Genomic DNA, 24129 nt, shown 5'->3' with positions numbered 1-24129 from the left:
TTGAATCAAGACCTATTCTGTGTATGTGCTTCTTGAATAGTCTTTGAATCAGAACCCCTAGGATTAGAACACAGTGCTAATAAAGTAAACTGGCTGCATCATTCTGGGGGCTCAAATATGTTTTCTTTATTATGTAGCTATAGATTGACTCCTTATGCTTGCAACTCCAGTCATAGGACACCCTTTAACATTAGATACAAAAAGATCCCTTGATATGGTTATTCTTTGACACCCTAACCCAGTGGTTTTCACTAAAGCCATGGCCATGGCCTCAGAGTTCTAGGATTGTTGGGCTTAGCTAGGACCTAGGCATTGGCATTTTTATTTCCCCTACCCACTTAGGTAACTCTAACATGCAGCTCAGAGTGTAAAATTAACTCCTAACCCTAACAGGAAACCTAACTTTAGGCTTCTCTAACCCCTGTCACAAACTAACACTCCCAAATCAGTCAGAGCTGACCCTGTCCTCAACTACACACCAGCCTCTAAGTCTTAATCATTGAGCTGATGTCATGCTAGATCTAACATATCATCTACCCCACCCCATTGCTACAGAGAATATTCATAGATGTGAATTCTAGCTCTGGAAATAGGTAATTTCCTAATGGAGGGTATAGACCATCTTCAAATACAGAAACAATGACCTACTTTGGCTACAGACTATTTCTTCTTAGTCTCAAGCTTCCTACTAAGCTGGCCACAGACTGGTTCCAAGCTCACACCCAAAGTTACCCTATAATCATGGTCGTATAGTTGCTACCTTGTTCTGATGACTCCTGGACTCTTTCTTTGGTTAATAAATTATTCCATACCTGATAAATTTAAAATTTATAACCCTAGCCACAAATGGAACCCAGGGCTCTAGCTTCAGTCTAACCTCAAACCCTGGCCATAAACTAACAACCCAGCCCAGAAAGACCTCTACTCTTGGCTGATTGCAAATCATAAACATCATCATTTTTTTTTTAAATGAAAAAATTTAGATATATACAGACACCAAGAAACTGGTAATTTAACCCTATATACTTATCTCCCAGCTCCAGTAACAATCAGTATGTGGCCATTCTTGTTTCATTCATATCTTTACCTATACTTACTTCCATCCTCTCCTAGGTTATTCTGAAGGAAATACAGACATTATTATATCCTGTCACCTGGGTGTGTTTTGGTTTATTTCTATAAAATATAAGCGCTCTTTTGAAAAAGATAACCATGATACAATGATCACATCTAAAACTTAACAAACTTAAAAATTCTTTATGCTAGTAAATGTTCATATTTCTCCATTTCTTATATATATATATTACTGCTATATATATATATTTAGTTTTTTTGATACAAATAATATCTGTACTTTGTTATTTGTCTCTTCTAAATTGACAGTTTTCCTTTTTTTCATGTTTATTGCATTTTTATTTCTTTTCAAGGAACTTCCAAGTCTGAAGCCCTAAATGTGGGGCCCTGCTGGCCTCTAGTCCTGGCCACTGATGCACCAGCACAAACTGTCTCATAGAAGGAAGGCTCTGGTCAAGAGGGGTGCAAGCCAGGGAGTGGGTAGGTTCATGTCCCTCGGTACAACCACTGACTATGTCACCAAGTAAAGCTTTTGCCTTTCAACTAGTGAGGAACACGTCACTCTCATATTAGATGATGGTCATGTCTTATGTTTGTCATGGCCACTCTGTCTGCTGACATGCGATCATGACAGCAAAGATGCAAGCAAACAAGCTGTGAATATATATCAAAAACCTACAGTTACATGCACAGAATAAACTCACACTGCCCCTGCCCACCCTCAGTCTGGTTATGGCAATAAGAATCATTCAAGGCAGGATTCATAGTTCAGAGCTGTGGTCACCAAGAAGGGCTTATTAAGGTGGCCAGTGTCATCACTTCTGGGAATGTAGGGAAAGGAAGGGATTTGAATTGAAGAATCACCAGGAGGAAGGGAGAAGCATCCAGACAGCTTCCTTTTGGAGAGGATGGATCCTAATCTCAAACTGGCCAGACTTTGGTCTTGAGGACTTGACAGTTTCTTTGAGCAACGAGTTCACATTTGAGTGTTGGGATTTTTGAAGCATTTGGTTTGATTAGGGTTGAGTGAAGTAGCAGAAAACAGCATCTTCAGCAACTCCATATTGCCTTCCTGCCTAGGAAGGATGTTCAAGCTTCTTGGCTGACATTCAAGTCTCTGCCCATCACTTCCAGCCTATTTTGACAGTGGTAGCTCTCCCTTTTCTCTTACTGGAATCTTCTCCAGTCAGACTGAGCTCCTCGCTGCTTCCCAAAAAGGCCATGTGCTTTCATACTTCCTTGCATCTGTCAAGTTTTTCTCTACCCTTGGAATGCCCTTCCTACAGCCCTCATGTGCACATGCTGTCCAGAGTCGGGATGATCATACTCAGGCCAGACAGGAACTCTAACGAAGCAGCAGAAGATGAAGTCAGCTTGAATACAAAGCAAAAGAAACACTCGTCAAAATGACCCAGAGCCTGGTACTAGAAGGTGCCTGGATGCCTAAACAGCCAACAGAGGAGTGTGAGCCAGGAGAGATGTCACTCCAACCTGGTACTCACAGTACGGCTCAACTCATCCAAAATGAAAGCTCGATGGAAACATGTTGAGCAAAATTATACATGCTCATTTCTTAACATAGCTTTCAGATTTAATCGTAGGGAACGTTTGTTTTGGTTTGAATTTCTCTCATTTTTAGATACCATTTTCTCTCCCAAACTAGGTCATTTGAATTATCTGCTGATAGTTCAAATCTGTAGATAATTTGCTTTTACTCACATTCCTAAGAACTAATTACCTGTACATATAAAATGATGAAATCTCATTATATTTTCTTTTAAAACTCTGACATGCATTTAATTACATTAGTCAATTATTACTGTACATGCTGAGGATTTGCTATTGACCAGCTCGTGCTGGAATATTTACTGCACAGATGTGTTACTTTAATTAAACAAATGTGATTACACACATATCAATTTTTATTTGGTTTCAAAGCCCAGAATCTAAAAGTGACGCAGTTGGCAAAGCTGTGCGGTGCAGTGCTGGTTCCCGGGAACACAGCAAGAGGCTCTTTACTGGGGGAACACAGAGAGCCTGCAACTCAGCGTGGGAAACTTCAACCATAAGTGGGTTTTTGTTGGTGTGTAAGTGCCATTGAGTGAACCGAAGAAGGGAACAAACAAACCAGCCCTGAATCTTCCTAGAACATCTTCAGCTTTGTTCTCTTATAAATAGAGAGACCAGGGATTGTGTTTAGAGAACCTACAGGAAAACTAACCTAAAAGTCAATCCATTTGAGAGTGGGAATTGCTTGGGATTGGTGTTCCGGTTAGGGAGAAGATCTGATATTTGTCTTTAACATCAGGGTGAAGTAGAACAACATTAGAACTTTGGATTTGGTCTCTTGGTCTCCTTCCTGCCATAACCTATAGCATATACCCAAACAGTGAGGTTAGCATCAAGAAGGATAACCTCCCATTATCTAGTCCCAGTTAAGCAGCTTTGAGTAATAATATGAAGATGTAGACAGAAAATCAGAATGTGCTATACAAACCAGAGAAACGTGAAGTTCTCCATGACTTCTGGCACAGTGACTGCAACATATCAGGTACTTAGTAAATAGCCTTGGGTATTAATAATTAATTATAATAATTATATTAATCAAATAGAATATAAATACAAATAAATATATTAAGTATAATAATAATTCAGTATAATAATTAATTAATTAAGTCAATCCATTAATCCACAAACATTTACCAAGCCTTGTATGAACTGGTGGTTGGTGGGCACAGACAGAAAGGCAGAAGATCTTTGTTCACACAAGTGCAGACTAATTGTTTTCCTTAGTTTTACACATGAGTGATCACTGTGTTAGTTCTCAGGAGTGTCCCTGTCTGGGCTTCATTGGTATGCCACATGAAGAACCAACCCAATGGGTCAAGTCAACTAGAAGTTCTGCTTAAACTATGTGTCTTCAGGTCTCATGGGTGTGGACAGCATTTCCAAGGATAAGGTTGGGGAGCAAATGAGATGGGACATGTCTGGGTTTTCAAATATACTTTGAGCATGGAGAACTCACTGAAGTAGTGAAGAGTGTGTGCCATCAACTCTAGGTGCAGAAGGAGTTTTGCCAAAGAAGAGACTTCTTTTGCCAAAGACCGCCTTCTTTATTTTTTGCTACAAAAAATAAAGGCTCAGGATTGGGGATGGACACCTAGGTCAGGAAAACACTCCACTCTGTGGCTTTACCACCTTGTGACAGCTTCCTCATCTAATGGTGAAGACAAAACTCATCTGAAAATGTTTTTCAGGGATTATAAACCACATATATGTGATGTCCGGTGCTCAGTAGGTTTTCAGAAAGTTGTTGGAGGTTTTGCTGGTAAAGGAGCTAGTATAGACCAGCTGGGTAAGGTAGGTTGTTGGAGGGAGTTGTTTTCAGTTACTTTGCCTATGCCATTCTTCCTTTTGGCATGTTACCTACCGCTTGTCCATTCCCACGTCAAGGGGAAAGCCTAAGGTAAGTACATTTACAGAGTTTTAGGAGCAGGAACACTATGTGGTCAGCTCCCAGGAAGTGAGTTGCATAAGGTCTTGCAGCTATGAAGGGGCAGAGTTAGAATTATAACCCAAGTCTTGTTACTTTAAGAGAAATACTCCCTGTATTACATTTCTCAGTGGGATGAGTGTTACACACCATCCACAGAGATACACCTTTAAGAAGAGGGATGGGTGGAGGGCAGTGATTAATCCAAACCAATAATGGCATTTCAGGCACTTCTGTCTCACCCAGAGACACTCTTGGGATATTATTGGAATAGATCCACCTTCCTGGTAGTTCTTAAGTTATCTACACAAGGAGCCCCTGTTTTTCCTATACTTGAGTTTTCTGACCAGTATGGCTAGAAATAAGGATCATATTACTCAGTTGGGGATTAGGGCACTTTCTCTAGGCTCCAAGCCCCTCTCCTTCATTGTAGGGTACTATATAAATGTTACAATTTTCCATATGTGCCATGAAATAAACAAGGTTAGGGAGCATTGGCCTAACTAGTCTAGCTGGTTTAGAAGACAGCTTGAATTTTGGCTTCACCTTTGAATAGCCAACTAACCCCAGCATAGTGAATTATTTGAGCCTCAGTTTCCTCATGAGTGGAATGGATATAATTTCATCTTTTAATTTTGTTTTTTTTAAATTTTTTTAATTTATTTATGATAGTCACAGAGAGAGAGAGAGAGAGAGAGAGAGAGGCAGAGAGATATAGGCAAAGGAAGAAGCAGGCTCCATGCACTGGGAGCCCAACGTGGGATTCTATCCCGAGTCTCCAGGATCTCGCCCTGGGCTAAAGGTAGGCGCTAAACCGCTGCGCCACCCAGGGATCCCCCATCTTGTAGTTTTGCTGTAAGGATTCAGAGAGACTGTCTGGTATAGTGTCTGAAATAACATAAATATCCGATAATGGTGGGTTGAAAGTACCACTTTTTTTCAATTTATAATTTTCTTTGTTAAAGTAGAGAGTACAACTTCTGGCTTCCACTACTCACAGTTTGGTGGATGGAGTCAGGAGATAACTTAGCTGTTTAAGCTCTGAGCTTTGGCTATGATCCCTCTCTGTCTCAAGTTCCATTTGGTTTGCCAATAGTGGTTCTGGTCTGAAAGGGTCACTGCTTAGAGTAGAGACTGGGGTGAGGCCATGCTGGCCTCCTCCTCCCAGAGGCAGCCAGCTCAGGCCCAGCCCAGTACCCTTACCCCACCCAGCTCCCGGGTTGCTGATCTCATACTTTTGCCAGGGCTAATTATACTTAAACCAGATTTGTAGGAAGCAAGATGCATGCACACACAGCCAAAGCCTGGAATTGCTTACCCGAAAACACGTTCCCTCCTCCTTCTGCTCCAGTTCTCAGTCTTACCAGAAGCGGGGGCGGGGATGGGCGAAGAAATGGAGTTTGCACCCTGTGTGCAGAGGCAAGGGGATCCTGGAGTCACCCTCTACCTCGCTGCCCCGGATTAGCTCTGGCCTGCAGCCGCAGGTCACAGGAACAAAGTGGAGCCAGCGAGGCACTGGGCTTTTCCTCCCTCCGAGTGGGTCACTGTAGGTTGCACCCAGCTCTTTGGGGGGCGAGGGCTGGGCTGCTAGCCCACTGTACCTCATTATGTATTCCTTCATTGTTTCCTATGCAAATTAAGTTAATGAGAATTAGGAACATAATGGAGCCCATTCACCGTTCTAGTCGCTGGAAAATGGGTTTGACTACCAATTTTCCATTACAGCTGTTTTGTAATTACCGTGGAATACTCTGAATTCTAATGGAGACGCGGAGCTGCCTGACAGCCTCTCGACTACTTTTTTTTTTTTTTTTTTAAAGAAAGGCTTAAAAAAAAAAAAAAAGGAAACCTACATCCTATAGCATAAAAGCCTTTCAGAGTGTCCCCAGTTTGGCTTCTGCCATGAAAGTCTCCTCCACTGTTGCAGGAAGGACGTACTGCCGCGGGTGGGTTTCCTAACCTTTGCTGGGATTAGATTAGTTACCTGGCAGTACCGAAGTTATCCCTTGCCTTGGAAGCAATCAAAGCAGAATTTGGGGCTACATTCAATCAGGGGCTGCCCTGTGATGGGGTCAGAGCAGCCCAGGGCTAGTGTATACTGCTTCCTGCTTGATCTGATCTTCCCATCCCTCTCTAGCCATAGACATTCTCTTACTTACCTGTTGCTAAATTCTGGACACTTATCATGATAGAGTATTCTTTGATATTATGAGTCCTTCTTTTTTAGCACCAAAGTTTCTAGGAGGAGGAACATGTTACAGTTCAAGGAATTCAATATTTGTAAATAGATCAAAATGACTAGAACATAGGATGCAAGGGGATGTGAGTAAGGCTGACAACAGTGAGCACTGAGCAAAGAGAATGTGGAGCCCATTGTGTCATGTGAGGCTAAAAAGTCAAGATTTTATTCTTAAGGCCTCTTAAGCAGGGGAAATGCATGATGAGAGTTTAGAAGGATGTTCTGGTTACAATATGGAGAAAGGATTTGGATATATATATCTTGGGATGGGGTTGTTTTGGTTACTGGACACATAAAACTCAGGTAAGGGCTATGGCAGCTATATACTACTTCTAATTGATGATGGAATCATGAAAGCTTGAACTAAAGAGGTGATAATTGGGATGGAGAGAAGGGGATGAATTCTGAAGATGCTTAGGAAGTAGAATTGACAAGTTTGATGATGAATAGGATATGTGTGTATTACGGGGCAATAGGGGACTTCAGGGCATCCTCCTTGGCTTATTGGGTGATGCAATTCACCAGAATATAACAATATTGAGAACTAAAATTTTCAGAGAGTGTAACATGTGCCAGACATTGTTTTATTTTATACATATAGTCCATTTGATCTTTCCCATAATCTAATGAGGTAAGAACTATCACTAACCTCAGATCATCAGAGAAGAGGGATGCATGGGTGCCTCAGCGGTTGAGCGTCTGCCTTTGGCTCAGGGCGTAATCCCAGGATCCCAGATCGATTCCAACATTTGGGCTCCTTGGAGGAGCCTGCTTCTCCCTCTGTCTATGTCTCTGCCTCTCTCTCTATGTGTCTTATGAATAAATAAATAAAATCTTTTAAAAAAAATCATCAGAGAAGAGTTGAGACATAGGGAGGTAAACAAACAAACTTGTCCCAAGTTTTCAGAGTCAGGAAATGCTAGAGCCAGGACTCAAATCTAGGTGATCTAGTTCTATAGGCCAGATATATAACTCTTGGAAAAGGAGATTCGCTCTGGTGTGCATGTGTGTATGTGTGTGTGCATGCACGTGTGTGCACACACATATGTGAGAGAGATAGAAATAAAAACAGATAGGAAAACAGAATAAGAGAGCATTATCAGTTGTGGATGTATGAACTGAAGGTGCTTTTACAACACTATGGTATAGATTTCCTGAGGGAGTTTGGATAGATAGGATATAGTCTACAAGGGAAGACTGGGATCAAAATACAAGTTTGTGAGGTGTCAGCCTTCCAATTGATATTTGAAGACATGGAAATGGTTCAGAATATCCTAGGAGAGATGATGCTCTGGAGAACTCCAGTTTTTGCATGCTGGACTGAAAAAAAAGGACCTTCTATGGGATACGGGGAAAGAATAGCCCAAGAGCAAGGTGAATCTGAGGGAGGGCAGGTTAAGTTTCAGATCCCTGGAATTTAGGAAAGAGTAAGAGTGCATTTCAGGTTGTTTCTCCAAAAATTAGACCCTGAAACAAGTAATTTATCAGAGGTGATTCAGAAGCTCTAGGAAGGTCGTGGCTTCATCCTGAGGCAAGATTTCACCTCTACACCGTGTTTTCCTGATGTGCTTGGAAGTCATTTCTCAGTTTTAGCATCTTTTGCCACCTGGAGAGGCTGAGAATTTTCAAAACCATCAAATCCTGATGTCTTTTTATTTCACAGTTCTTCCCTCATTTATCTCTCTCCTCTCACATTCTACTATAAGCCCCAGGAAGAAACCTGGCAGTGCCTTCAGCACTTTGTTTGGAAATCACCCTGGCTAGATAACCAGGTTCATCCCGTACAAGTTCTGCTTTCCCCTACAGCAGATGACAATTTGCTAGACCTTCTGCTGCCACATGATAGAGGTCCCCCTTCCTCCAGTTCCCAGTAGAATGTTCTTTACTCTGAGTCCTCACTGGCAGTGTTCTTGTCATCTAGGTTTCTACTCACACTTTGCTCAAGACTCTTTAGGCTTTCTCTACCATGCTCCTCAAAAGTCTTCTAGCTTCTTCCTGTTTGCTGTGGCTTTGGGAACAGCAGTCAGGAAAGGAAGATCATAAGCAGGCTGTAAGCTGAAAGCACAAGCTGTGACTTTTGAGCATGGCCTGAAACCTCTGTCCATGCTCGGTGTCTCTTACCTTGTGATGAGGCTGTCTTGCAAAAGCCAGGACCTTTCTTTCATCACAGAGCTGACTGGATACCTGGCTCAGGGGCCGGAGGAGGATCCAGGGGAAGGCAGAGAAATTGTTTCCCCAGTTACTGTTTCATACTACTGAGGTGAATCTGCAGATAAGCAACTGTATGTGTGAGCTACAAAAATAGCTGCTACTTCACTTCTGCTTCTTCAGATCTCCAAGGAACCTCCCTTGAGACCACCCTAACTAGAAATACACAAGAAAGGAAATAGCAAGAAATATGGTTCAGCCTAGGGGGTCAACACTTTACAAAGACATCATGCCTATGTTCCAGTTACCCCCAAAATCTTTGCATAACTGCACCAGTTTACTGGAATACCTTCCCTCTGCTTCCTACCTCTGTCCCAACCTGGGCCTCAGCCCTAACAGTACCTCCACTGTGACTAGTCCTAATATGTCCCCATGATATTTAATACCTTCATTACAGCATGAGTCACATGTCTGATTTTTGTTTTTTATCTCTGCCCTTCCCCCACCAGCATTTAAGCTCCTTAAAAGATCATATGCCACATTTTCCCTAATATCCTTAAAAGTTATTGCCTGGTACATATAGGTGTTTAATAAGTTTGAATGAAGGAAGGAAGAAAAATGAGTACCTCTGCTCTTTAGTGTGTTTTGGATAAAATAGTGTTCCAATTCATGAGGTCATTGTAAAGATAAAAGGTACTAAAATATGTGTAAGGGCTCAATTCATGGTAGGTTATTGTGGAAGCTCCAGAGTTCTCTGTATCAGCCTAGCCCTGTGGTGTGGCAGATGGCCACTCAGTCTTCAACAAGCCCTCCTTCAACACCGTGCCCTGCCAAAGTTGTCATCCTGGAACCACCCAGTCAGGGTGAGGCAAAATCTTGAAGAGTGCTATATGTTTGCAAAGCTCTGGAAGGGGATGCACTGATAAAATTCCCTCTTTGAGGGAAGAGACATATGATCTTTACTGAGGGTTCCCCAGTTAGCTGGGGATAAAATGAGCTCAGCCTTGGGGAAACCATGATCATAGGAATATGTTGTCTATGGACCTGAAGAGTTAGTGTGTCACTTGACCTAGATCTCACCCAGGGTAATGAACAGATGAGGTAAGCAAGGTGTCATCTATCTGTCTGTGTATTTGTTTATTCAACACGTGTGTGCACACACGCACACACACACAATTTTTATATATATTTATATTATAAAATATATAATTTTACAAATGCTGCATTAATATTGGGGTATACAAAAGTTAATACATGTAAAATGCTTGAAATGGTGCCCAGTGCCTATAACCCCAAATATTTGTTGTTGTTATTATTATTATTATTATTATTATTGAAGTGATACATATAGTTCTCCATTTATGCTTTATATTTGTAGATATGCAGGTGTTATCTATTCTCTCTCTCTGTCTCTCTCTGAGTCCTTAGTTGGTTTCTACAGTGTGTCATCTAGACTGATTACTCATCTGATTCTTGACTAATTGCTATGACTTATTGAGCCCTTATGTGCCAGGAACTGTGCTAACTACTTTAATTTCACAAGGCTTATGATTAAATTCAGTTGCATATAGCATAAAAACCCATCTGATTTCTTTCTGTCACGTAAAAGTGCCTGGAGGTAACAACCAGGGCTAGTAAGATGGTTCCACCATATCATTAAGAAACCAGGACTTCCTCTACCTTTTTGTTTCACTAGTTGTAAGGGAAGCTGGGAAGTGTGGGATTTTAGCTGGGGGGCATCATTGCCCTGAATAAAAATCAGACTCTATTACCAGAAAGAAGGGGAGAATGGATATTGAGTGGCGTCATGGCCTCTCAGACCTGAGCACCTGATTCTATTTGATCGGAAATAAAAAGATGACCTCTCCTCTGCATTCTGGGTTCCTACCAAGCCTGAGGAGAATAATTGTTGCCCCCAGGTATTATACAGATAAAATCATGGCTCGAACATGGCTAACAGGAGAGGTTGGGTCATTCTTAGACCAGTGATAGATAGGAGTCTGGCAAAGTGGCATAGTGATCCATTTTGAATGAGTTTTGAAGATTGACTCATAGAAATTTCAAGGGTCTAAAGATGAGATATTGTTCAGACCTACTATTTTTGTTTACCTCCGCTCCAGCTATTGAGGGAGAAAATTTCTGCTCTGTGTCAAAAGGGAGACAGATGTCAGTTTGAAAAGGAAAGAAGCAGAGGGTCAGTTGACACCTCTCACCAGGACCTAATTCACACTCAGGGAACATTTGATCCTCTGGGCTCTGAGGGAAGTTTAATTGAAATGCAAAAACCAAAGGTCAAAACCATGTAAAATTTAAAGGCCATTTTTACTATTTGACAAGGAACAAATTGTAACTTTATATTGCTTTTAGATGCAATTTTGTTCAGTGAAATTAGATTATGCTCAACTAAAGCACCTTCTTTAGAGCTTTTAGATTAAATATTAGAACTTATTAGAAGGACCTTGATTTCGTCAGTAAATACCAAGGAAAATATTTGGTGGGAAATGCAGCTGCCTAATTTGCATTAATACAAACGAGAACTATTAAGCTTAGTTGATTAGCATATTCATATGTACTGTAGTCCCCGTGTATTTAAAATAGATTCTGCTAGATTCTGATTACAAACTCAGTGTATGTATAACTCCGTGAACCAGAGCCTTGGCAATAGATTGTGCCTTGGAGTGTGAGGGTGGCAGCAGGAGGGTAAAAGAATACTGGTCTCGAGTTTGTTTCCATAATGTGTACCATGAAGAGCCGGCCCCATCCTCAATTCTCTGAGAACCAGATGAAAACCAGAGAGATAGGAACCCAGGATAGGAGGCCAGGGAGCAAGATGTGTCAGAACAAATATGTGTGAGAACGAGACCCACTTTGACAACAGCATTCATTTCCTCAAGAACCTTGAGGAAATGAATCCTTACTTGGCACATATGGAGCTGATCTTCTGACTTCCTGACTGATTCTGTGACGTGGCCTTTTTATAGCTGGGAATGTTTCTGTATGGAAGATGTCTCTTAATGGGGGAACTCTGAGGAGCAGGCCGGGGAGGGCAGGCTAGAGCTACATGGCTGCTCCTGCTTTCATGGAGCCTATGAGTGACGCCCAATCAACCATGTGCCTCAAGAGGGAAACAGGCCTACCTGAGGAGGGACAGGATTCTAGAGACCTTCCAGGGGGCATTAGAGGGGAGCATGAGCACTGGCACAGGGGGAAAACATGAGTTGGGGTGGTTGTGTGATGGTGCAGCCCCTGAAGCAGGGGCTGGAAAATGAAGGGGAGACACCTGGCCATGACAGGGATTGTTCCGTTTACCATCCTGCCAGCTCTTTAATGCAAATCAGTTTGTTCCCTTTCCAAAAGTTCTGTGTAGACTGATTTTTTTCTTTTGTGGATAAATTGATAATCTTTCTTTAAGTTGCGAATTAATTCTGAGATGATTCAATTTTATTTCTGATGATCTTTTAGGATCTCTGTCTTCCTATAACCCAACACTCCCCCACTACCCAACATACCTAGGAATAAATATAATAAATGAGCTATAAACACCCAAACATACTTGCTAATTCAAAGGGATGCTAATGATCTGTTAAGGAAAATATTTTATAGAACAAATAATCTTCCTCATTCCTTGGCCTAAGATTCCTTGTAAAGTTTCTGAGAGCAGAGAACCAGGTCGGGCCTCCAGACACCCAGGATGGAGACGGATGTGACACTAGATGGGCGTCATGGAGACATCTCTTTCTTCTCTCTTCTGCCCTGGCCCTTACCCTATGACATATGGTACCTATGCATTTTGAGAAATCATGCCCCCAGACAGGTCATTTTGTGTTCTCTGCTCCCCCAAGTGCATTTCCTCTGTTTACTGTTTTTAAGGTGACAGCTTTAGGTGAGTATAGTGAGTGGCTAATACACCTGAATAGGTTGATGCATATTGCTTACAGATAAGGTCAATGCCCCATAAATATTTATAGGTTAGTGCTCTCTGGGGAGGGCAGCACACTAAAGGTCATTGACCTTAGTGTTCCTTGCTCAGGTGTCTCTGCTGGTCCTAGAGCTTCCAGAGCAGGCACACATTGGCTAACACCTTTTGAGATGGGTGTCCACAGCAGAAGGTGAGAGAAGGCAGCACAACATTCACTTTCCTGATGATTCTGTTTATTTACTTTGCTCTTTTGTGCTGTCACTTTTCTGGGACCTAACATGTAGAATATTGGTGCCAGAAACAATTATAGACATTATTTTATTCTAAAAATAAAGCTGAGGGTCAGGAGAGTCCTGAGGCTTGCCTCAGTGATGCAGTCCAAATCGGTGCCACATATTCTGAACCTCAGACCAGTATGTGAGTTATTTCTAACGTGTATTTGGTTTACATTGATCGAAGCTGCCCTCTGTGTGCTTTATAATTAGATGTAACAGGTTTTCAGGTAGATGCAGGAAGCAAAAAGCTCCACATTTGGTGACTTTTCTTGAACTTAAACATCTATCCATCCATCCATTTGTTCATTCTTGTAATGAAAACTTAATGAGCGCCTCCCATGTGCCAAGAGTGTTCCAGGTCCTAGAGGTGAAGCCAGGAGCAGAAAGACAAAACCCTGGGCTTGGGAAGCTTGCCTTCCAGTGAGGGGAGTAAGAATGAAATGTAGGGCAGCCTGGGTAGCTCAGCTGTTTAGCGCCGCTTTCAGCCCAGGGTGTGGTCCTGGAGACCCAGGATGGAGTCCCACGTCGGGCTCCCTGCATGGAATGGAGCCTGCTTCTCCTTCTGCCTGTGTCTGTGCCTCTTTTTCTTTCTCTGTGGGTCTCTCATGAATAAATAAATTAAATCTTAAAAAAAAAGAAAAAAGAAATGTAGCTGCCAGGTGGGGATACCTGCCCTAAGGAAGGATGTGGCAGGGTATGACAGTAGAGTAGACCAGGCTCTTGTCCTGAGAGGAGGCTGTGGGGAAGCATTACAGTTGTTCACGGTGACATCTGAACAACTGGAGGTATTGGGGAAGGAGGCATAAGATTATTTGGGAAGAGAGAGTGTTCCAGATAGAGACAGAAGACATAGGGGGAGAGATAATGAGGCCCAAGGGAGGGAAGTAGGATGGAGGGCACACAGGAGCAAGATCTGGATCAGGCAAGTGCATGGGGAGAGGACAACATATAATATATTGTCCAGCTGGCACCTTCTGATAGTGAAAGACGTGCTGCTTGTAATCAGTCCAGGACAGACATGAGCAGTAGGGTCGAGGGTGGGCTGGGGTGCATGGCATCTACTGGGAGGGCCAAGGTGTGCTGGCTCCTGCTGTGTGTGGGTGAGAAAACTCAAACATGTGAGCCGAGGGTGTTGTGGTTTTGAGGACGTAGGCACCAGCAGGGAGATGTGTCAGGGGCAACTGCAATGATCCAGGTAGGATGCGTGGGGTTGTGAGCGGATGGGGCAGTGGCGAGGAGGAGTGGTGCATTTTAGAGACATACTGACAGTAGGGCCGACAGGATTTCCTGGCAAACTGGAGGAGGGTGGGAAAGGAAAGGAGAGCTGGGGTTAACTCCATGGCCTGAGCTGCTAGAAGACAGCTAGCAGCTGTCTCTACTGAGATGCCAGGAGACTGAGGAAACATCAGGTGTGAAGAGAAATGAAGTTTGGTCTTATCTATTGCAATGGACTGAATATTTGTGTCCCCTTCAAAATTCATATGTTAAAATTTTAATCCCCAGAGTGATGGCATTGGGAAGTGGAGCATTTGGGGGGTGATTAGGTCAGGAGGGCAGAGCCCTCATGAATGGATTTAGTGCTCTTATGAAAGAGACTCCAGAGAGCTTCCCAGTCCCTTCACCATGTGGGGAGATGGCAGAAAGACAGCCATCTATGAGCCAGGGGGTGCACCCTTGTTAAATACCCAAGCTGCTGGTGCCTTGATCTCAGACTTCCAGCCTCTAGGACTGTGAGCAATACATTTCTGTTGTTTATGAACGACCCAGTCTGTGGTATTGTGTTATAGCAGCCTGAACGAAATAAGGCATCCACGTTACCTTTGATATAACATCAAACTGAAGAGCTCGTATGTAGTAGAAACAGGAGTCTTCAGGATATATATTTGGTATTGGAAGTCCCTGGAGCCAGATGACATCCCTGAGCCAGTGAGTATAGACAGAGAAGAAAGCCAGGCCCGGGCCTTGTCACAGGTTAGCAGGACCAGGAAGGAACAGAGATGGAGGGAAGCGAGGAGAGAGGTGGTCTAAGGTCAAGTGAGGAAAATATTGCCAAGCTCTCCTGTAACTGTTCAGGATGTTTTCAACATGACAAAGGTTGAAAGCAGGATGTAGTGGGTGGAGGGAGGAAGCAGTGAGCCCTGAACGCCAGGGACTGGTCCTGTGAAGGCAGGAACGGCTATGTCATGAGCAGTGTATGCATGGGGCTGTGGGGGGGAGGTCAGAACAGGAGAAATGCCATGAGCTGACTTCTCTTGGGGCAGATGGAGCTGTGGGTATGGAATGTGCCATCTGAGCAGCCTGAGGCAAACACTCCTTCCTCTGTGGACACCAGCTTCCTTTTGAGCAGAGCCCAACTGCAACTATAAGGCATGCTTGGTGGAAAGCGAGAATTTGTGAGGAAGAAGCCAGCCAGACATCAGGCAGTTGGAAGTGTTGATGGCATTAATACAGGCCAGAATAAAAGAGCAGAGGGGAAATGGTGCCAGTCCTGGAGTGGGAAGAATTCTCAGGCCAGCAGTGGGAATTGTAGACAAAGCACCAAGACCAGGAACTTACAGAGTAAAGGGGTCAGATCTAGCTTTTGCCACATCCTAGTTTGGCCTCGCTGAGCCCTTGTCTCTTTGTCTCTAAAACTGGGTATAGCCCTACTTCATCTGTGTTGCTGCAAGAGTTAAGTGGGATGAATTATACTACAATCAATTTATGTAGGCCTAATCCATTATAGAAATGTGATGCATTCATTTTCCTTGTCTTTGTAATTTTTATTTACAAAGACAAGGAAACAGATTTATTTATCTGTTTAAATTGGGACAGTGTGGGGGCTTGTTTCTAGGGGAGAACACCGAGGAACAGGGCAAGTAGTCTTCGGTTGGTGAATGTCTAGGAACTCCTGTGGGGGAAGGAAGGTGATTGCAGCTCTGAGATCACTTCTAGCACAAGGATGACAGCAAAGGTTAGACTTCATGTTTATAACACAAGCTTCATGCTGTCATGGGTCCCTACACATCTTCTCATTAAAGATGACCAGCTCTAACCTGCCCTTCCAGAGCCTGCTAATGGGAAGAAGAGTGGGCTTCCTGAGCAGTATCTAGTTCATTCCCTCATGCTCATGAGGGCCACGTGAAGCCCCAGCCTTCCTTCTCTCACCACACTGTCTGGGGCTGGTTGTGTGAGATGACCAGCTCTGGGCGCCCCTCTGTCCTCACAGACACCCAGGTAGGGATCACGGACTGTGAAATGAGCCAGTCCTCAGTCCATAGAGGGTGTCCCTGAATGCAGGGGCACGTGACAGCTATCCTGAACGCCTGCTCCCTGTGGTCAGACCACGTCCAGGTAGTATGTTTTCAGCTAAAGGATGGCACCCAGATCTCTGTGGCCTCTGTCACTAGCTACCCTCAAATCCCTGTAGCCTCCATCTGACACCAATAGGGTCACTAAAGAATTGGATAACCAAGTCACCAAGGTGACTCGGGAAGGTGCAAATAGGGGCTTCATCCTGCCCACAGGCCCAGCTTAGGGGTACGTGCCTAGGGAAATGGGGTACAGGGCAGGGTGTGTAATTGTGTGGAGAGCCAAGGGGCTTGCTGGTGGACTCAGGAGTGGTGCAGCCTAAGGCTTCAACAGGAAGGGTCAGAAAGGCCAAGCTGGTGGCAACAGGGCTCTCAGGATGGGGGGTTCACTCTGACCATTGACCAGCCTTGCTTACAGCTAGCCCTGAGGTTTAGATGTTTGGTCAGGTTTTCCCAGGAGTGCAGAGTTCTCATTCAGCCTTTGGGTCCTTCTTCCTGCTGAAGCTGAGTGACTGTTGGGAGTCTTCGAGGTGTGCCCTCAGAGCTGACTTCTTAACCTATTTTAGTGCAGAATTCTGAGCAGTCCTGCCCGCATGTGCAATGACCTCATGGGTCAAACCGAGCTCTTTCAGCTCCAGAGGCAACAGGTACGTCTCCCAGACCCATCCCTTCTGTGTGTGCTGCTCGCAGCAAGAGCCTGCCTCAAGGCTCGGGAAGCATTGAAGGACACAAAACCCTTATGCAGAGTGGCGACGCTCCACAGGGACGGTTTGAGCACCAGCGAGCAGGCGGCAGTGGTAGTGGGAGCATTTCCGTTCCCAGAGCCTCCAGAGTGGCTCACTCAGTCCTCTACCTTTGGCCTGGCAGCTGTGCCTTTGCTCGGGCCCTGGATAAAGCCCAACCGGGAAAGAGGCCGTTCACCTTCCCAGATGAGACCACCAGGGGGCAGTGGAGCACACTCGCAGGAGGCAGCAGCTGCAGGACCAGGAAGGTTGGCGAAGCTTCTGAGGCCGGGGAAACAGGCTAGGCGACCCTAGGGTCAGAAACCATCCTCAGAGCACCCTGTACCCTCTCAGAGAATGGACGAACTGGGCTTTGGCTTCACATCAGCCAGCTTTTATCTTTAGGCAGAAACTATCCAACCTTTATAGCCTCATCATCATTTTGTTCTGGACCATCACCCTTATTTCCTGGCATGAATAGCCCAGAGAGGTTGTGTAACTAAACTGAAGACACACAGCTGCAAAAGTGGTCAAGCAATCGATTTTTCACAGTGAGATTTTAACCCCAAGGACCTTCCTTATTGCTCTGTAGTGATTAATCCAGTCCTCACCAGGGAAGTAGATAGCCAGGCCACACTTCATACCTTTGCCAGAATCTCTTGGGGGAGAGGCAAGGGTCTTGCCTGAAATCTGCATTTCTAGCAAGCTCTCCAGGTGATTCAGATAAATGTGCTAAATGAGAACCCTGCCCTTGTGGGGGAATGTGACCTAAACCAAATCATAAAGAAAGTGAGTTTTTTCTTCCGTGTTCCCATACCACCCCCTCTTTACTCATGCAGGGCTTCTAGTCACCCGCCCCCTACCCCCAGCCCATGATGTCAGGTGCTCACCTTTAAAATCCCTTTCTGCCAAGGACTTATCTCCATCACTCCTGGCTTCCCCGTCTCACACTCTGACAGGGACTAACACTGAGCTGCCCTTTACCATCATACCTTCCAAAGTGACAACAAGTTAATCTGATTAAAAAATCAATTCTAGTGGGATTAAGATACACAGTTGCTCCAACAACTGGCCAATCCCAGGTGTCATGGGAATTTAAAGCAGGGATTTCTGGACATAACATCACAGCCTGGGCTTTTAATCCAGAAGTGCTGGATTAAATACAATAATACAATAAAGATGAGAATTTCAGGGAAGAGTAGAGAGATGCATTCTGAAAGAGAGATACTTGGCACTAGGATCTGGGTTTAAGAGGTATTTTGCCTGTATTGTGGTGATGACTGATGTAGATCTCAGGGTTTTTTGTTGTTGTTGTTGTTGTTGTTGAGAAGGGGAAGTACTGTTTTTCAGTACGGTACTTTTTCAGTACTGGTTTATTCAGAGATAATATAGATGCATGCAAAATATTCAAGCAAAATAAACATTATAAATTTTACTATAGTCCTGTTACCCAGATAACATCTATTCAGTCATCTCTCTGAGTATGACAATGATGAAAAATTGCTGCACTTTACTGAGCACCTACTATGTGCTGGACACAGTGCTATGTACTTCCCATGCATTCTATCATCTTATTCTCACGTGGTCCATGGACAGGGCATAATAGCCTTTTTTTTTTTTCAGGGTAATGAAGTTGGAAACAGAGAAGTTGAATAATTTGTGCAAGATGAACTGCTATGTGATGGGACAAAAACCCAACTCAGGTTTCTCTTGTACCAGAGCTCAGATTCTATTTTTTTTTTTTTTTTTTTTTTTTTAGAGCTCAGATTTTTATACTGGCTACATATGCAGGCACATGCACAACCTGTAGACATGCACACACCTGTACCACTCCTTTCACCCCACAGACACACACTGAATCTGCGTGCAGATACACCACACATACATACACAGAACTCATGAACCGCACAGACACATATGCCCTGTAGACACACATATGGCAAGACTCACACAAAGGACCCACACACCCTACAGACACACAGAATTTACACCCAGACATGCACACATGCACCAGAGATACACACACATATGCACATACTGCAGACACCCACAGATTTCACACATATGTACTGAAGATATGTACACAGAACTCATAGACATGCTCATACTATAGAGAAACACAGAAAACTCACACATACACCACAGGTATATACACAGGACTCACACACACATTGAAATATACACACCAGACAGACCATACACACCATAGTCACATATGTGCATGGGGGCATAGAGTCACACATACATACAGAGGTTCTTCTGAAATCTGTTTTTTGAAAATTCAATATGTATATAGAACTTTTATTCTTTCAGAATCCTGTGGGGAATTCTATTGCAGAGATCAATCATAATCTTTCTGATCAAATCTGATTAGTAGCTCTCTAAGTTTCTGAAAAATATTTGAATTACAATAAAATAACAAAAGTGGGAAGTTGGGGGGTTTTCATTAAGTTCCAGATTGCATGCATTATATCATTTAATCTTCATAATAACCCTGTGTGTAACCTCATTTTGCGGTTACAAAAACTGAGATTCAGATGGTTTTAGAGCTTCCAAGGGACAGCTCCAGGAAGCAGAGCTAGGAAGTATCTCCAGACCTACCCTCAATATGAGTTTGCTTTTCACGAACATCCATGTCTATACTTGTCTGTGTTGGAGAAATTCCTGGAAGAGAAATTCCAAGTCCAGGGTTACATACATTCTCCAGTTTATGGACATTGCTGAACTGGTCTTTGGAGAACTGTACCAATGTGCAAATAAATGCCTTATTTCCTTTTAATTTTGCCAGGACTGGATATTTTTATCTTTGTCTATTTGTTAGGTGAAAAGTTATATTTAAGTGTTAGACAAATCCCTTTAGGGAATTAGGTTTTGACTGACATGGTCAGAAAAGGGTTTGTGGTATAGGAAGATGGTGACATTGAAGGATGAATAGTTTTGTTTTAGCAGAAGATATTTTTCTTGGTGACAGGGACATGGAATCAGACAGCATTCTGGGGTTCCTAGCAGTTTCAGTGCTTCTGACCTGTTGAATTGCATGTAGAAGTTCTTTGAAGCTTGCTTGTCATTGTGACACTCTGTCCTGAGGCTCAGTGTTTGGGAGATGTGCCTCCTGCAGACACAAACACCATGTAGTCTTAGGAGGTGGAGGAAAGTGTGTGAAAGTATAGCTCACCCTCACCTGTGATACTGTAACAGGACCATCTCCTGGACACATAGAAAGTGACATTAGGGGCCACCTCAGAAGCATGTTGGTGGCAATTTTGGACTGTGTGTGTGGACTCTTTACCCTTGGTTGCTTCTTAGGCTCCCTGTGCAAAATAGGCATTAGCAGAGCAGCTCCATGGTGCCAACAGCTTTTGCTTTCCAGTCTTGAGCTGGTGGCTGCTGGAGGATTTGTTCTTGCTGTATGTTTTAGCTCTGGATTTTACACAGGTAGCTGCTTGTTGCTTTACAAATGGTGGCTCTCCAGGTTCATGTTTTATTGGATTGTGATAGAATGGTGCAGGTGGCTCTGGAGGTAAGCCTGGGTCTGTGTCATATCCCCAGGCTGCCCCTTGCCTCCCTTGAGAAGCTGCCCACAGTAGTCCTGCTCGTCTCTGTTACCACCTGCCAACCTCTTTAGCTCAGCTCAGCACCCCTAGGGCTGGGCGGCCCTGGGCAGCTCCCGGAATTCACTCAGCCGTTGCAGATTTGACACACCATCAAAATTGCAACTATTCCTTTCTCAAATTTTACCTTCCTGAGCTTTTCTTGCAGCTTTTTGTTGCCTGAAAGATTGGATTTCCAGCTTCTGTTGTAAATTTTCTTCTAAGTGGGCTCCCTTGGTATGTATGGTGGAAGAGAAAGCAAGAAAAGAAAAAAAAAAAGCTACGGGGGAACTGCCCCTTCCATGGTCTATGTAGCCTGAAGTCTTCATTTCTAGAGAGGCTTTCTCTCCATGAACTGGGGCCCCAGAAAAGAAGCTGAATTATAGCGAGGAGACTAAGTGTGGGCTCTTTCTCCAAGTGTCTGAAAAAATATGACAAAGCTTAAAGAAAAGCAGGAATACATAAAAATAGTTGGCTTTCCTTTCTCCTTGGAGTTGTTTTATAAGGAGCTTTGTGGCCTTGACTCTGAAGGGTGATTGGTTTTTTGCCTTGTCTAGCCTAGGTGCTGAGAGCAACCAGTGGATGAGAAGCCTGCCTGCCTCTTCTCCATGACCAACATATTCTGGCCACCCAGTTGTTCTATGTACAGGGGGCCTACAAAATACAGAGTTAAGTATTTTTGGTAAATATAGCAGACTCTTAATTCACATGAATGTTACTCCCAATTTCTCTTTTATATCCTTTGTATTATTTTTATCATGCATGCTACTTTTATAAATACTATAAGCACAATAAACTGCTACTATTTTTTGCTTTAGATGTTTATCTTCCAGAGCTATTAAAATAGCAATAAAGAAAATTTTATTTTGCCTTTATTAATTCTATTTTCATCCTTTTTTATTTTATTTTGCATAGATCCCAGTTTCTGTTTCGTATCTTATTCTTTCTTTCTTATTTTGGTATCTTAGTTTTAAAAACTTTCTTTGATCTTTCTTCAGATATAAGTCTTCTAACATTGAATTCTTTTTTTTTTTTTGAGAAAGTAGTTGTGTCTCATTCATTTTTGAAAGACTTCTTTTCTGAATATAGTAAATTGACAGCGTTTTAAAATACTTTAAAATGCCATTTGACTTTCCTTTGGTTTGCATAGTTTCTGATGAGAAATCTATTTTAGCTTTTACCTTCTTTTCCTCATAAGTAAGATGTCTTTTTCCTCTGGCTGCCTTCAAGATACTTCCTTGTCTTTGGTTTCTATAGTTTTACTATTGTTTTTTTTCCCCTTGATTGGTGCCACAAACAGCATTAATTTTGGAAAATTCTCAACTCTTATTTTTCCATGTATGTTTTCTGTCCCATTTTCTGTCTCTTTTCACCTTCTGAGAGTCAAGTTATAAATACGCTCTACTTTTTTTTTTTTAAGATTTTATTTATCTATTCATGAGAGACACAGAAAGAGAGAGAGAGGCAAAGACACAGGTAGAGGGAGAAGCAGGCTCCATGCAGGGAGCCCGATGTGGGACCCTACCCTGTGACTCCAGGATCACGCCCCGGGAGGAAGGCAGGCTCCAAACCACTGAGCCACCCAGGGATCCCTATGCTCTACTTTTTGATGGTGCCTTGTAGCTTTTGTATGTTCTTTTCTTTTACTATTATTATTATTATTATTATTATTATTATTATTATTATTGTTTTCTGTTTCAGTTTGGGTAATTCTATTGTTTTCAAGTTCATTGATTCTTTCCTCAAATGTGTTGAGTCGACTGATGAGCTCTTAAATGTCTTTCTTCATGTCTGTTACTGTGTTTTCATTTCTAGCATTTCCATTTGATTCTTCTTTCTAGGTTTCATTTCTCTGCTCAAATAGCCCATCTGATATTGCATGTTATCCATCTTATCATTAGAGCTTAATGTATCAACTATAGTTATTTTGAATTCCATGTCTGATAGTTCCAACATCTGTGTCATATGTGTATCTAGTTCTGTTAATTGTGTTGTCTCTGGACAGCATTTTTTTGCCCCCTTGCTTTTTGGGGATATGCTTTATAAATTTTTGTTGAAAGACATGTCTTGTGTAGACACTGGAGGCTACAGTAAGTAATCCATATGCTTGAGGATAGGTATGCCTTTCCTTCTGTTAAAATTTTAGCTTGGGGATATACATGAATGTGATTAGGAGTTGAGCTGGATTTAAGATTTGTTGTTGCTATGGTTACCTTCAACGGGCCACATGCTTCCAATACCTCAATACTGCCTTGTCTTGCGATTGGGTTTTGGTTTGCCAGAGAATTTTTCTCAATGTTGAAGCCACTTTAGAGCTTCCCTTTACATTATGCTTGAATTTCTTTTTATGCTCTTGTTCCTCCACAACAGTATTCTATTGTTACCTGTAACTTGATGGTTCTTAGCCTGTGATGGGGAGTGCATGTATACAAAGTTCTTATAATTAAACTTCAGTTTTATAAAGGCACTGTGTCTCAGGGCTGTGGTCTTCTTGTGTTCCTGCCCCACCCCTGGGGGCAGTACTGGGCCCACCTCATATCTTTGTACCTTTCCCGGAATAGAAGTTGTTTTTTCCTATGTTCTCCTCCCCCAGACACAGGAGGCTTTCACTCATAGCTCTAAGTGTGATAGTGTTGGTTGCCTTTTCCTAGTGGTTTAAGACTATTATTCTGAAGAGGCAACAGGCAAGGAGAATCTAGATGGGATTTTATACCTTTCCTGTAGCTCCTGCTGCTGTTCACTTCCTTCAGACTTGAACTACAAGGGGGCACTTCTTCAGGACTCTCATCAGTTGTTTTCCGGATCACTGGTTAGGTACATATAGAAGAGCCTGCAAATGGTTGCAAGTTTCCATTGTATCTGCATCCTCAGGAGTTCTATATTCTCTTGAGATTCATCAGTTGGCCTTAACAGTTCAGTAAGAATTTTTTGCTGAATACTTAACCAATGTCTGGCAGCATCTGCCCCAGGTGAGCAAGTGCTTATGTTCTATCTCTTCTTCTTCTTCTTTTATTTTTTTAAAGATTTATTTATTTATCCATGAGAGGCAAAGAGAGAGAGAGAGAGAGAATGAGAGAGAGGCAGAGACCCAGGTAGAGGGAGAAGCAGGCTCCCCGCAGGGAGCCTGATACAGGACTCGATCCCTATCCCAGGATCACGCTGTGAGCAAAAGGCAGACACTCAACTGCTGAGCCACCCAGGCATCCCTGTTCTTTCCTTGCACACAATTGTATTTACTTAGATTTCAGATGAGTTATTTGTTCTGCAAGCTCAGATCACTGACAAGTTCAAGTAATGTAATGAATTTGTGGATTGTGCAGCATTTTTGTTGTAAGTGGGGGAGTTACGCTCTTTCTCGTTTTCTACATCTTAAGGAGAA

The 24129-nt window shown here is 43.0% G+C and overlaps 2 long non-coding RNA genes across 5 annotated transcripts in view; one reads left to right on the top strand and one right to left on the bottom strand.

The window, feature by feature from the left end:
• Positions 1–21457, top strand: part of LOC112647841 (uncharacterized) — a 42957-nt gene extending 21500 nt beyond the window's left edge. For all 3 annotated transcript variants that reach the window (XR_004817286.1, XR_003128522.2, XR_003128521.2), the window contains exons 2-4: positions 1428–1554; positions 18784–18863; positions 21308–21457. This is a non-coding gene — a long non-coding RNA (uncharacterized LOC112647841). The remainder of the gene's footprint in view (positions 1–1427; positions 1555–18783; positions 18864–21307) is intronic.
• Positions 1041–8902, bottom strand: LOC112647842 (uncharacterized). Of its 2 annotated transcripts, none has more exons than XR_003128523.3 (3): positions 8740–8902; positions 5886–5974; positions 1041–2447 (listed from the first exon to the last, which is right to left on the bottom strand). It is a non-coding gene; the product is annotated as an uncharacterized LOC112647842 (long non-coding RNA). The 2 variants fall into 2 exon arrangements; XR_007412081.1 differs by lacking the exon at positions 8740–8902 and adding an exon at positions 7456–7857.
• Positions 21458–24129: the final 2672 nt, after the last annotated feature.

The sequence above is a fragment of the Canis lupus genome, chromosome 7 (assembly GCF_003254725.2).
Source record: "Canis lupus dingo isolate Sandy chromosome 7, ASM325472v2, whole genome shotgun sequence".
Classification (NCBI taxonomy): domain Eukaryota; kingdom Metazoa; phylum Chordata; class Mammalia; order Carnivora; family Canidae; genus Canis; species Canis lupus.
The sequence above is the reverse complement of the archived record's forward strand: the minus strand, read 5'-3'. Positions and strand labels throughout refer to the sequence as shown.